General features: G+C 45.8%; 1 long non-coding RNA gene across 2 annotated transcripts in view; it reads left to right on the top strand.

The window, feature by feature from the left end:
* The window catches only part of LOC146829076 (uncharacterized), a 249,189-nt gene that overhangs the window by 194,252 nt on the left and 40,388 nt on the right, over positions 1 to 14,549 (top strand). The window contains exons 3-4 of one of the 2 annotated variants that reach the window (XR_014961906.1): positions 11,169 to 11,291; positions 13,138 to 13,862. This is a non-coding gene — a long non-coding RNA (uncharacterized LOC146829076). Of the gene's footprint in view, positions 1 to 11,168; positions 11,292 to 13,137; positions 13,863 to 14,549 lie in introns of those variants that run through there. The other variant, XR_014961905.1, reaches the window with a different exon arrangement.

Below are 14,549 nucleotides of genomic sequence, written 5' to 3'. Positions count from 1 at the left end.
TCATGGGAACAGTCCAGTCCGAACTGCCAAGCCACATCCTCCCTGGACCGGAAACAAGTATTAAGCACATGGTGGCCTGGTAGACTTGGGAATATTGTAACTAGGGGATCAAAGGTTTCACAATGGTATTACAATAGGGTGTCTGCAAACTAGTGGGGGACCTGGTTGTTTATTGTTCTGAAACCAATATTAGAAATTTGTATAATGTACAATGCTCTTTTTTTGGCATTTAGCAATCGTTCTGGCTGGCGGTAGGTAGAGGGTGTGTCTGTGGTTGTTGAGAAAAGATTGTGTTGCAAAGTTCAGAACATTATCTAGTCAAGAGTAACAGCTGCTGTGCGAACCAGCCAGGAGACTATTACACTAATCTAGTCCACCAGTGAGTTGATGAATGATTTAGTAGAGTTGTATAGGATTAGTGAGTGGATTATTTGTATGTTAACTAGAGGGAAGCGAGTTGTTGTTGCACAGTTGGGCTGAATAGAACATCAGGTTTCTTTCCTGATAAGGTGAAATTTAGTTTCGGGGGAAAAAATAAGACATTAGACAGAGAGGAAGGTGTGGAGGTGGTGGGATACAGTAGAGTCCTGAATCTATTGGTCAACAATTACCAACTCTTAAGTATTGTTGTGAGTTTCTCTCTACCGCATCATCATGTTCCCTATCAATAATGGAAAATCAGGCAATAGTCAATTTCACGTCAGATGTGACTGGCAAAACAGTCTTGAATGTGCTAACTGGCTTGATCACTGGGCCAGTTTGAGAGGTACATTCAATATTTCTCGCAGCGCAGCAAGCCAACTTGCTGCACTGCGTGAAAGGGCAGGAATGCGTAAACATTGTACAGTGCATTCCTTGCATTGGCGCACAATGTGCTGCATAGCACCAATGCAGGCACCATTGAGCTGTGGTCCAAGGGAGCCTGCGTTTCAGACAGTATTGTTTTTGTGTAGGAAGGGACACCTTCCTGCACAAAAACAATCATCTGAGGAATTTTCCTATTTCTATGTGTGTTGCAGAATCAACACACATAGAAAGAGGAAAATACATTTAAAGATTGGATACATGTTGCCTTCGCATGAACACTGTGAACACTGGAGAAAGTCCAATAAAAGACTAGATTACCTGGATTAAACTGGATTCTTAATTGATTGCTTCTGACTCTAGCTGTGGGTCTTGGTGTTTGTGTGATCCACATACCCCAGCTTGTCTTAAAATCAGGGAATGCGTCAAAATCCATTGGTGGATGCGTGAGAACACCCATGCTTCACCCATGGAATGCCTTCCTGGCGCAGAATAGCGCAATGCAGCAATTTGTACTGCGTTGCTTTACGTTAGATTTATCATTCCATCAGGGCCATGCAAGATGGACTTGCGTGGCTTGATAAATCTGACTTAGTAGTTGCGCCGCCCTTGGGACCCCTTGTGTGGCACAAGGGTGATGCAACTCAGTGATAAATTTGGCCATAGATTTCTAGTCACTGTCAGCTTAAAATCAACATATCCTTCATAAAAAACTAGAAGACTTCAGAAATGTTGGGGCCATCACGTGGGTAGAAGAGGGGGTATATGTTACACCTTTCAAGTTTTTCGAAATACAATCCAGGAGATGTATTATTGATGGAGCACAAAAGTGGGACATTACGACAGAGGTACTTATGAGCTGCTGCCCTCAACAAAGATGGCCACCAAAGGGGTTACTGATTGATTGCAAATGAGACCAATTTCAAAACAGCAGCTGCAATAATTCACCCCTGCTTGCCTAACAATCTTGATTTAAACAATCAGACTTCCTTCAGTGGTTTTCAGGAGTCAAAACTGATCCACATGAGGGGCTTCTTGGCTTCAAAAGCATATGCTTATGGCAATAACAACACTTGTGCTTAATGCTGCAAGACCAGTATCAAATATTTTTTTTTCTCAATATACCTCGTGTGATGTTTAATTTACATTCACTCAGTGCTTAATTTGAGCACGTGATTACAGGTGGGGTCTATTAGCACTCTGTTGTGGGAACCGAGAGTTACTTTTAATCATCAAACTTTGTCCCATAACAGGAGAGAGAAAGACAGCAAAGGCGGGAAGAAGGGACGAGAAGTAGGGAAAGACAGTGACAAAGAGAGAAAGCTGGTATGGAAAAGTACCCAAAAGGGTGAGGTAAAGAGGTACAGAGAGCATTTTTGTGGATGAAAGAGGCATGATGTGAATTCAAGATGAGACAGACTTGGGGGAAATTTTTAAACATTTTGCTCTGTGTTAGCGCCACAAAAGTGACGTTAAACAGCGCTCAGTGTTTTTTTTTTGCTATTTAGTTTCCAATGCTTAAAGAAGCGCGCAGCAGTGCGCAGCATTGGTTTGCGTTACTGTTAGAAATGGGGTCTCTAGTTGGCAATGGCTTGCACCTTTGTCCAAATAGGGACCCTTCGTCCTAGTCAGGGTAAGGGAGTTACACTCCTAAAATAACCCCTGCTCACCCCCTTGGTAGCCTGGCACGAGCAGTCAGGCTTATCTTAGAGGCAGTGTGTAAAGCATTTGCACATAACCAACAGTAATACAGTGTAAGCACTACAAACGGACACCACACCAGTTTAGAAAAATATTCAATCTTTTTATATACTTAAGACAAGACTAAAAATATAAAAATCCCCAATACAGTACTTAAAAATCTTCAGTTATCAAAATAACCTTGTAAAACAGTTCCTTGATGTCGATAGCTCCGTCCGGGGCTATCACGGCGTCGTGATCAAACAAATCCAAACAGTTCTGGCTGACCGCGGCATCACGGGCCAGCTACGGCGTCGGGAAGACCCGCAAACAGTACCTTTAAGAAATGCAGGGCGTCGATGACCTCTCGTTGAACTTCCCAACACACAGCGTCTGCAGGCGTCGGTTCCGGAGGTCGGTGCAGGAGTCATCGGGGCTCCCGAAGTCACACGCGTTGCAGATCGAACTCCTCTTTGCTGAAGTCAGGAGCGCTGGCGTCGGCAGACATCGGGTGCTGCGGTGCGAAGTGCAGCGGTGTGGCGTGTGGTGCCCTCAGGTCGCTGTGCGAGCAGTGGCTCAGTGGTGGCGTCAGATGGCGTCGGCAGTGAGACCAGGGTTGCAGTGTGAGATGAAGGTGTTGCTCAACCCAGTGCTGGCAGGTCACGGTGCAAGCAGCAGCGGTGTCGTGGCTTGAGCGCTGTCGTCGGCTGACGAACTGGATTCGATGGCACCGGCGTCGGTAGGCCAAGGCTGCAGTGCAGGATGAGGGTGGTGCGTTGTGTAACTTTATGAGCGGTGTCCTCGAACCACGGTGCAAGTATCAGCGTCGATTCCGGCATGGAGCGGCGTCGTCGGGGATACAAAGGAGCCGTCGTGAAAGGAGACGGTGCGGAGTGCGGTGCCCACAGGTCGCGGTGCTAGCAGCGGCTCGTGGCGGCATCAGCAGGCATCGTCGGTGAGACCAGGGTTGCGGTGCGGCATCGCGGCAGTGCCCTCTGCAGTGCCTTCAGGACACGGAGTCGGCAGAGGCGTCGTAGGCGGCGTCAAGCTTGACGTCTTTGCTGTTCCTGAGACGTCTTGAACAGGGGGCAAGCTCTACCTCAAGCCCTTGGAGAAACTCGCAAAAGTAGATTGCAGAAAGTTCAGTGCAGTCCTTTCACTGCCCAAGACAGAAGCAGCCACTGCAGGCCAACACAGCAAAGTGGTAGTTCCTCCTCACAGCTTCTCCAGCTGTTCTTCTTGGCAGTCTTCTTGATCCCAAAAGAGTTCGGAAATCTTGGGGTCTGGGCCCCAATATTTATACTAGCAAATCCTTTGTCCTCTGCAGGCAGAGGGTCCTGTACCTAGTTCAAATCAGTTCTGGGTGCATTCTGCCAGTGTGCACCTTCTTCCTTTGTCAGTGTGGGCCAGGGTCCTCAGATGCACCACAGGAGGTGGAGCCACCATTGTGGAAGGCAGGCACAGCCCTATTCAGACCCAGGTGCTACTCCTCCCACCCATCTACATGCAGATAGGTCTATTCAGCCCTGTGCTGACTCACTCTGTCTCCTGGAGTCTCCCCCATCCCCTGGCACTCACAAACCAGACAGACAATACACAACCTAGCAGAGGCAGGCTGGATGGTTAGGCAAGAGAATACCTACTTTCTAAAAGTGGTATTTTCAAACACAGAATGTTAAAACCAACTTCACTAAAAGGTGTATTTTATCATTCGGAGTTCAGGCATACTAAACTGGAATTTCTACCATGTTCCCTGGGTCAGTTAGGATTATAGGATGTTATAATCAAACTGCCCATTCTGGCCTATGGGAACAGGTAGCCTTGCAATAGTGAAAAACGAAATTGGCTGTAATTCACTATCAGGACATGCCACACACATCAGGGCATGTCCTACCTTTTACATACAATGCACCCTGCCCGCAGAGGTACCTTGGGCCTACCTTAGGGGTGACTAACATGTAGAAAAGGGAACGTTTAGGTACTGGCAAGTGGGTGCACTTGCCAAGTCAATATGGCAGTTCCAGACTGCACACAGGCTCTGCAATGGCAGGCCAGTTACACTTTACGGGCTGTTTGCATGGGTGGCACAATCTAGTGCTGCAGCCCACCAACAGCATTTTATTTGTGGGCCCTGGCACTCGCAGTGCACTTTACTAGGGACTGACACATAAATCAAATAGGCCAATCATGGAAACACCAATCCATAACACATTTTACTACAGGAGCACTTGCACTTTACCACTGATCAGCAGTGAGAAAAGTGCGCAGAATCATTAAACAAGCAAAAACAGAGTCAAAACCGGGACGTCAGAAAGCAAAAACTCAGGGGAAACACGTCAAAAGATGCCAAGTCTAACAGTTACTCAGCTCCGATGGGACTTTCCATGAGTGGTATATGGGCGTCCCATGCAACCACCCATGACGTTTGACGTAAAACCATATTTACAAATATTTGCAGACATGGTTTTGCACCAAAAGTTAACACCCCTTCAAAGGAGGCGCCGACAGGAAAAGCTTTGCATCGTGTCTAAGCATAGTAGTTTGTACAGGAAGGGTACCCTTCCTGTACAAAACCTATGCTAGACTCACTCACATACCCTAGCGCTATGGCGCTAAGGTGTGTGTCTGGTGCACAGCAGCTAAAATCAGCGCCGGCACAATGGAAAGATATGGTGCTCTCCTGCTCCCTCCCTGTCACGCAATGCAGCGCAACCTCACGGGGCTGCACTACGTTGCACTGATTTTTTGAAAGTCACCCCCTAGGCATTTATTTGGCAACCTCAGGATTTAGCAGTGGTGCCGGTGGTCTTCTGAGAAAAACATGCCACCCATCGCTCTCACTTTAGGCACTGCGTTGGCTCCAGCTTGGAGCACGGTACATAGCTGTCATTCCATGTTTTACCTTTAAGGCTGACGTCCAGACTTCAGAAATATGTTGCAGGCCAACAGGAAGTCCGAGAAGCAAAGACCAACTTATACTGCAGCCTTCAAAGTTTGAAATGAGGGTTGGTCAAGCCATTTCGTGTTTGGATGTTGCACCCTACAGCTAGCTGCCTGCCTGTCTACCGATTACAGCCCAAATGATGATGTTTCAAGAAATCCTAATTGTAGTGACCTGAGGCAGGTCACTAGGACCCTGCAGTGGACCATGGGGACCCCAAGGTAACTGGACACCACATCCGGTCAAGGGTGTGGGGAGCGGACAGTATAGGGGGCGAGGGAGCGTGGGTAGAGGTGAATGTAAGCAGCTCCGCGCAGCGAAGGAATAAAGAAACATATAACTCCTACCTGTCACCGGTGTATCTGTGGGGACTTGGGACACGACATCTGGCGATCGAAGGCGGGATTTACCCACAGAGAAAGCAGAAGCAAATTCAATCGTCGTCGTCCCCGAAACCGGCGTGACGAACCAGGAGCCCACCCTGGTACGCTGGACGACAGAAGAACCATCGCGCCGATCAGCGTGGCTGGGGAAAGAAGAAAGGAGCCAGGAGCCCACCCTGGTCTGAGAGAAGCAGCGAAGTAAGCAGCGACGCGGGAGCCTACCCCGGCCGCGGAAAAGCTAAGCAGTAAGAGTGCTGAGGCAAGAAAGGGGAAATTCGGCGTCCGCCCGTGAGGCGAAGAGAAAGAAGTGCCAGCAGCGGAGCGTGCATAAATAGAATTAAAAGAGGAAAACGCGCGTAGTTCAAAGGAACTATCGCGAGAGCGGCGGCCATCCTAAAGTCAGGCAAAATGGGCCAATAGGAGCAAAGAACAGCGCGGCAGCCATTTTGAGAGGTCAGGCATACTGAGAGAAGATAGAAACATCGCAAAACTACAGCGGCCATTTTGAAGTCAGGCAAACAAGGCCAATAGGAGCAAAGAACACTGCAGCGGCCATTTTGAAGTCAGGCAACCATTGAAACTAATAGGAAAACACAGAAAGAGAGTAAAAGAAGAGTCATAAAAGAAGAGAAAACAGCTAAACAAAGCAGGATACAGTGAAAACAAAGGGACAAATAAAGAATGAAAGAAAACAAAAAAAACAGAAAAGGGTAGAAGGACCAGAGAAGGAAAATGAGCGACAATGATGAGAAGCAGAGCATGCAAGCTATAGTCCGCAGGCCTCTACCGTTCAGCCTATCGGAGCCGCAAGCGGGCATCCGGTGGGAAAGATGGATCAGGAAATTTGAACGCTACATGAGCGCCACGGACGTCCCGAATAGCAAGCAACTGCACCTGCTTCTGAATCTTGCAGGGGATGACATAGAGGATCTATTGTTAACATTCCCCGCCAATCTAACGGCGGATTACAAGGGAGTGATAAAGTGTCTCACTCAGAAATTTGACCCCCAATGAAATGTTGACTTTGAGAGATACACATTTAACACTGCATGCCAACAAGGAGAAGAGAGCCTAGATGACTTTGCAACGAGACTAAGAAAACTGGTCACATACTGCAAGTTTGACAAATTTGACAATTAGCAGGCAATAAGACTGAGCATCATCGAAGGTTGTCAATCGGTGGAGTTCAGAGCACGCATTCTGAAGGAACCAACGACGCTGGAAAAGATATTGACGATAGCTCGCACGGAAGCAAGGGCCACGGAGCATGGCAAGCAGATGGAACTGGTGAAAGAGAAGAGAGTAGCGCTAGCACATCGCGTCACTGGGAACTTCAAAAAGAAAGAATTCCAGGTGCAGGCCCTACCAAAGAAGGGCGAACAAACATGCTACCGGTGTGGCCTTGAATTCCCACATGTTGGTGCCTGCCCAGCTATGGGTCAAAAATGCAGGAAGTGCAACAGGGACAACCATTTTTCAAGCACGTGCATGACCAGACAATTCAGAAGTGAAAGAGGCAGAACAATGAGACCAAGGATGACCAGCAATAGGTACGCACGACATATGGAAACGGCAAATCGCAGCTCCTCCGACGAAGCAGAAGAAACGGCAGCCTCTGTGTCGGAAGCGAGACTATATCCCATGTCAGACGCACCAAGAGAAGCAAAAGAGACAGAGCACATTCATCTTGTGGAAAAGCAACAAATAAAGAAGACAGCCACTGTGGACATCGGCGTAGGGAGCCACCAAGCTAAGTTCGTGCTTGACAGTGGAGCAACATGCAACATCATGTGCATGTCAGAATACCAGAAAATTAGAGTGAAACCACAGCTATCACCGTAAACCATGGATGTGTTCACGTGGGGTTCCAAAAGGCCAGTAGAAAATATGGAAAATTCACGGAGATTTTAACATACAAAGACAGATCCTACCAAGAAGAAATACATGTGCTCAAAGGGGACATCCCAGCACCATGCCTGCTAAGCAATGTGACGGCACAGGTGATGGGGCTACTAGCAATGACATACCACATGTCGGAAATGAAAAACATCCTACAAGAATACCCTGCTATACTGAAAGGTCTTGGTAAGCTGAAAGGAAAATGAATAACATTACACATCAATGAGGCAATCAAGCCAGTGGCTCAGCATCATAGACGAGTACCAATACATCTCCAACCACAAGTTGAAGAGGAAATAACCAGCTTACTGGCACAAGACATAATTTAACCTACTGAAGGACCAACGCCTTGGGTGTCTCCGATTGTGGCAGTTCCTAAGAAAAACACCTCATAGATTCGCATCTGCGTGGACATGAGGATCCCAAATACAGCAATCGCAAGGGAACGTCACCCGGGGCCACTCCTAAATGACATGATCAGCTGCCTCACTGGAGCGTGCCGATTCTCGAAGCTAGACTTGTGCAAAGGGTACCATCAGCTAGAACTGGATCCCCAGTCGAGATACATCACGACATTCTCCACACACCTGTGTCTGTTCAGATATAAGCGACTAAGCTTCGGAATCTCGTCGGCAGCGGAGATATTCCAGGAAACAATACGGCAAGTGATAAGGCCGGTATGGAACAGCCTGAACTACAGTGATGACATTTTGGTATTTGGAAAAACAGACAAAGAGCATGACACAGCGTTGCGTCAAGTGTGCACACAACTGGAGCAAGCAGGCCTAACATTAAATGGAGAGAAATGCGAGCTGGGGAGAGGGGAACTAGTGTTCTTCGGGCACATTTTCTCCAAACAAGGGATGAGGCCAGATCCCAGCAAGGTTGAAACACTGAAGAACGCAAATTCCCCAACGGATGTCGCGGAAGTAAGATCATTCCTGGGCCTCGCTAGCTACTGTGCGCGGTACATACAGGACTTCGCCACAGTGAGCACACCACTAAGAGAACTGACCAAACAAGGGCAAAAGTTCATCTGGTCTCAGGAGTTAAGACAAGCAGTGGTGACCGTGGAACATCTGGCCTACTTTGACCCGTTACTCTGCACTGAACTGACTGTTGATGCCAGCCCAGTAGGACTAGAAGCAATTCTAGAGCAGCATCTGCCAGGGAGGGATTCACAAAGAAAAATTGTTGTGTATGCAAGCAAAAGCTTAACAGACATTCAAAAAGCATACTCCCAACCAGAAAAGGAGAGCTTAGCCGTCGTGTGGGCATGTGAACACTACCACATGTTTATCTACGGGAAGTCATTCACAATCATAACTGACCACCAGGTGCTAGTGACGATCTATGGCAGCCCGTCTGCTAAAATGCCACCCCGGATTGAACGCGGGGTATAAGATTAATGGACTATGATTTCACGATTGTGCACAAGCCAGGGAAAGAACACAATCCGGCAGACTACATGTCGAGACACCCATTACCGCAGGTCCACGAGACGATATCGATGGCAGAAGAATACCTCAATTTCGTACTGAAACAAAACACCCCAGCGCCGATAACATTACTAGAGCTAGCAAGAGAGAGCAAGGGCGATGCCACGCTGCAAATGGCCATGGAGATAACGAGAAAGCAGAGATGGAGGTAAGTCAACAATAATTGCACCCGGGGAACAGGAGTATGCAAGGAAGAAGTGCTAGCTCTCAAGAAGATCAATGAGCAACTGTTCGAAACAGACACAGGGATAATGATGAGAGGGACGAGAATCGTGATACCAAGCTCACTCCGGAGGCAACTGGTAAATCTGGCTCATGAGTCACACCGAGGCGTAGTAGCTACTAAGAAACTACTAAGAGAGAAAGTATGGTTCCCTGGCCTAGATCGCATGGTAGAAGAAACAATACCGACATGCCACCTCTGTCAAGTGACAGAACCACCGGCTAGGCATGAGCCACTACAAATGTCCAAACTTCCAAAAGCGGTGTGGACAACGTTAGCAGCTGATTTCCTTGGGCCCATGGAGACAGGCAACTACCTGCTTGTGGTCATCGGCAAATACCCACGGTTTCCGATAGTACGACACGTCCCATCGACATCAGCCACAGCAACACTACCGATATTGGATGACATATTCGCAGCATGGGGTTCACCAGAAACACTAAAAACAGACAATGGCCCTCCATTCTCAGGGGAAGATTTCTGCATATTCATGGCCTATCTAGGGATAAACCACAGGAAGATAACACCGCTGTGGCCTCAAGCGAATGGAATTGTGGAGAGGTTCATGGGGAACATCTAAAAGGCCGTTCCGAGGGCAAAGCTAGCGCAGATATCACTTAGCCAAGCTCTGTGCCAAGTACTACGTGATTACAGAAACACACCCCACAACTCCACAGGAAGGTGCCCAGCAGAGCTAGTACTCGAAAGAAAGAGTCGGACGAGGCTACCGCAAATAGAAGCAACTGCATCACCAGATCACAGCAGCATTGCAGATAAGGACAGAGAGGCAAAAGAAAAAATGAAAAGATATGCAGATGCCAAGCGGCACGCCATCTCGTCAGACCTAAAGGAAGGAGATACGGTGGTAGTGCGTCAACCACAACAAAGGAAATCTGACAGCATGTTCTCCAAAGACCCGCTAACAGTAACAAAAGTGGGGGGGCCCAATGATCACGGCAGAGTCAGAGCATCAGAGGGGAACCAGAAACAGCTCACACTTCAAAGAATTAAAGGAGAAGAAAAAGGAAGACCATGACAAGGAGACAGCAGAACAAGAAGAGCAGGAGCACAACAGGAAAGAAACAGACAATGGAGAGGGACCAGAGGAAGAGCAACAGGCGGAGGCCTGCTCGTGAAGAACATGCACATGGCCAAAGAGACTAATAGAAGAAATGTAGTGATGGGAAGCACACCGAACTGTGCCATGGCAGACCTGCATCTATCACCTACCTACACATCTGTGTGTTGTCACTTTCCCATCATTCTTTGTGACAAAAGGGGGAGATGTAGTGACCTGGGGCAGGGCACTAGGACCCTGCAGTGGACCATGGGGACCCCAAGGTAACTGGACACCACATCCGGTCAAGGGTGTGGGGAGGGGACAGTAGAGGGGGCGAGGGAGCGTGGGCAGAGGTGACTGTAAGCAGCTCCGCGCAGCGAAGGAATAAAGAAACATATAACTCCTACCTGTCTCCTGTGTATCTGTCGGGACTTGGGACACGACACTAATGTTTAAAATGTAATATATCCGTTTCAGGAAATAAATTGCCTGTGCACTTGCATTTCAATGTCACTTGCATAGATAACTATTAGTTTTTAAACATGAGAATCTGATATTTAAATGTGATCTATGTTCTGTGTCAGTAATGTTTGAGTTGTATTTTCGCTCAGCAACATTAAATAGCTAAATAAAAACAGAAATGAGTAAGTTAATCATGCCTTTATCTCTTGCCTCCAAGGTTTTTTGTGCCTCATCAGCCTCCCCTGCTATGACCAAATGGTGCCCAGGGATGCAGAAGGGAATCCATACTCTGAGCAGGTTTGACTGAGGCCTGGTGGGCGGGACTCCGACTCCATCGAAGGTAAACACCCGAGATCCAAACTGAAAATAATCTAGTCAGATGGAATTTCTCACAATACTCTTCCATTCTGGGTACTATCCACTGATATCCATTACCGCCACTCTTTCTTTGCCTCTCCCAGTCCTCTGTTGTGTGTCAGGACAAACACGCTTGGTTGGTTTTCCCTACCGAAGAGAGATTAGGCTCATAATTCACATGTGCACGGTTTATGAGACTGAGAGGGATCTGTATTTGTTTCTGATGCATTTCTTTCAAACAGTCCATCCTTTACTGGGAGCAGGAGACAGGAACACAGAGGATGGCTCTCTTATGGGTTGGATGTTGCTAACGTAGAAGGTGGTTTTGGGGCTGTGGCAAAGCTCCATCTCCAAGGAGACACGGATCTGCATTCATTTCATTTATGGGCTGTGGTATTTTCTGAGAAACAGCTTGAGTTCCCCAAATGTTCCCAGACCTCCCCGCTCAGTGCCCCGACTCTGAGAATGGAGAATTAAGACAGCGTTCTGTAGGTAAAGAGACTGAGATGATGTCTTACATTACGGACTTTGAACACACAATATCCTTGTTACTTATTTTCTTAGGAATTCTCTTATATGTCACTTTATTCTGCGCTGCCCTCTAGTGGCTTTCTCTGGTATTTAGTGTTATGATTGCAAATTTTATTTTGCCTTATTTTTTCAGTATTCCAAACGAGTTACCAGTGTTTATACTTACTTACCTTTATTCAGTGGTGTAGGAAGAGTGCCCTAATGCAAGCAAGCAATGCGGTAAATGACAAATCTATTTTAGGTACAATGTGCCCCTCACAGCCACGAGGCCTTCCCTTTTTCACTTCAAAAGTCATGTTGCCTCCAAAACCCCATAAGAAAAAAAATGCATGTACCACTGACAGAACACACATGGACACACCCTCAAAAATAAGAGGTAAAATAGCTCTCTCCTCCTTTCTACATAGCTGTGTCTCAACCTGTATTTGTGCGTACGAGGCCTCTAGTGCTGCTTGTTGGACTCCTTATAAGTATTGCGTAATCTGTTGAGTGGGGCTGGGTGTGGTTAATACAGTGTGTGATGCAGTGCATTCAGTTAACGGTTCAATGCTGAAGAATAAAGCCGGGCAAACCAGAGCTCCAGGTGTGGCATTGTCTGTTACATGCTCTTAGGATGGGGAGGACGCTACAACTGGTGACGAGATAGGGGATACGTGAACCCCAAGGATCTAAGAACTGCTCTCCCTGACAGTTTTCCGTGGTCTAGCAAACTGGTTGTGTGTGCCACATGCGTCACGAGAAGTGATCCACAGTGGGCGTATGTGGAGTTGTTAAAGTCTACATTTTTCATGAAATTTGACCTAGGGGAACGTTGAAGAAAATGTGCCTGACATTAGAAAATGTGTATAACTTTGTCATAATCATAGGGAAAACATAGTAAAGGCTTCTTTAAAATGTGATAAATAAATCATGCCGCTTTAAACCGTTAGAGAATATGCTTTTTTTGAATCTGTAAGATAAACGTACAGGTTTAATAAGTAGTAGGCTCTCATACTTAATGTGCTTCTATGATTAGGTCTGAAAACTTGTTTCAACTTCTGTTTGACAGTTATTTAAATGCCTTTTAGAACTGTTGGCTTAATCATCTGACTGAAAAATCATTAATCACTTTAAAATGTGCTGTTATAAGAGAAATATATTTCTTTGCTTGCTCACACCATATGGTTTCCTCATTTCAATAAACAATGTATTTCGCTATATTTGATAATAAATAGAATATTAGTAATGTTAAGCATTCTGAAGAAATTGCTTGCATGGTTTCATGAAGACTTACTGATAGAAATGTTTCTTTGCTTTAGACTAGCCCTTTATCCACACAATGGGATGCTGACAACAGCTAAAAAATAGGCCTGCAAAGGTTTTCATGGGAACCTTTTCTCATGTATCTGGTGCAAGACATTTAGAAACCTTTAGATAACTCTCATCGGCGTGAAAATTTACCATGGAAAATGAAAGGAGAGATGACAGACCATTAGAAGACCCATTGCCATTGGACAAAGATGACAACCATACGGAATGTTGCAAATGTTTTAAATGTTTTCATATATACGTGTTCCTAGTTAGAGAGGCATTCAAACCAACCCCAATCATCCAGACCAGTTTTACCTTTGATGCTCTATGCATTGTTTCCCTTATTGTTGCCTGAATTGCTGGGTGCTACTGCTAACTGCGATTCCCATTTGCTCAGACCTTTTTTCTGCGGAGACTTTCTCCTTATGTTGACCATAGCTACTGCTGTGGTTAATTTTCTTTTGATTTATTAACAGTTGGGTCTGCAACTTGTTAGGGAACTCGACTGAGTTTCAGAACTGCTTTTTATGGGGAGTTCATTCTTTGACTAAAAGAAACTCCAGAATCCCGCTCTTTTCTGAGAAAACTCTTAATGGGTTTATTTTTTTGGTTAGGACTCTTAGACTAAGATAGGGAACATTTCCTATATGGAACACACTTTCTATTTTATGCTGACTCCAATAAAACCTTACTCGATATTTCTGTAATTTGACTAATCTGAATAAAAACAACAAAACCAATACTAATCTCTTAATGAGAAATAAAGCTTTGAAATGATTCCAACCACTCATCATTGACTAAACATTAAGATACTGAAAGTAGATGATTCAAGTTGAACTGAAATATTACCACTCCATTCTATCACAGTGGCAAAGATCCATTTGCCTGAAGACAGCCGGATGCCAAAAATAGGAGGCCATTGTTTTAAGTGCTTTGGGTTTGCACTGGTCATCAATTGGCCCCCCAAATTTTGGGAGCTGAAGAATCTGGTAGCAGAGTGAAGGTTTATGCCATGAATGGAGCTATAAAATGAATCCCAAATCTTACTTAAAAATTGTGATCCAATGTTCAGAACTTTAAGATCTCGAAGGCGATTGGGGTTTAGAAGGTAAGAGTATTAATAGGGCAATTGTTGAGGTTGTGAGTGGGTTAAATTCTGTTTTCTTTGGAGTGTGCAAGTGAATGGTAAAAGTATAGAAAACAGGTTGAAGATAAAGATTTAGGATTTCAGGCTTGTCGTGGCTGAAAGATTCCAGGATGATATGAAATTTAAACTTGTTTGCAGTATCTAGGTATAGTGTTGGATTTGCCATCACTTATATCGGTAATATAGTTGTTTGAGTTTGTTTGTGATTAATTAATTTAACAATTTAATTGATATTCGTGGAACCTAATTGCACAAACAGAAACTACATTGATT

The sequence above is a fragment of the Triturus cristatus genome, chromosome 5_2 (genome assembly GCF_964204655.1).
Source record: "Triturus cristatus chromosome 5_2, aTriCri1.1, whole genome shotgun sequence".
Classification (NCBI taxonomy): Eukaryota; Metazoa; Chordata; class Amphibia; order Caudata; family Salamandridae; genus Triturus; species Triturus cristatus.
Note: the sequence above shows the minus strand (reverse complement) of the source record. Positions and strands in the feature narration are given on the sequence as shown.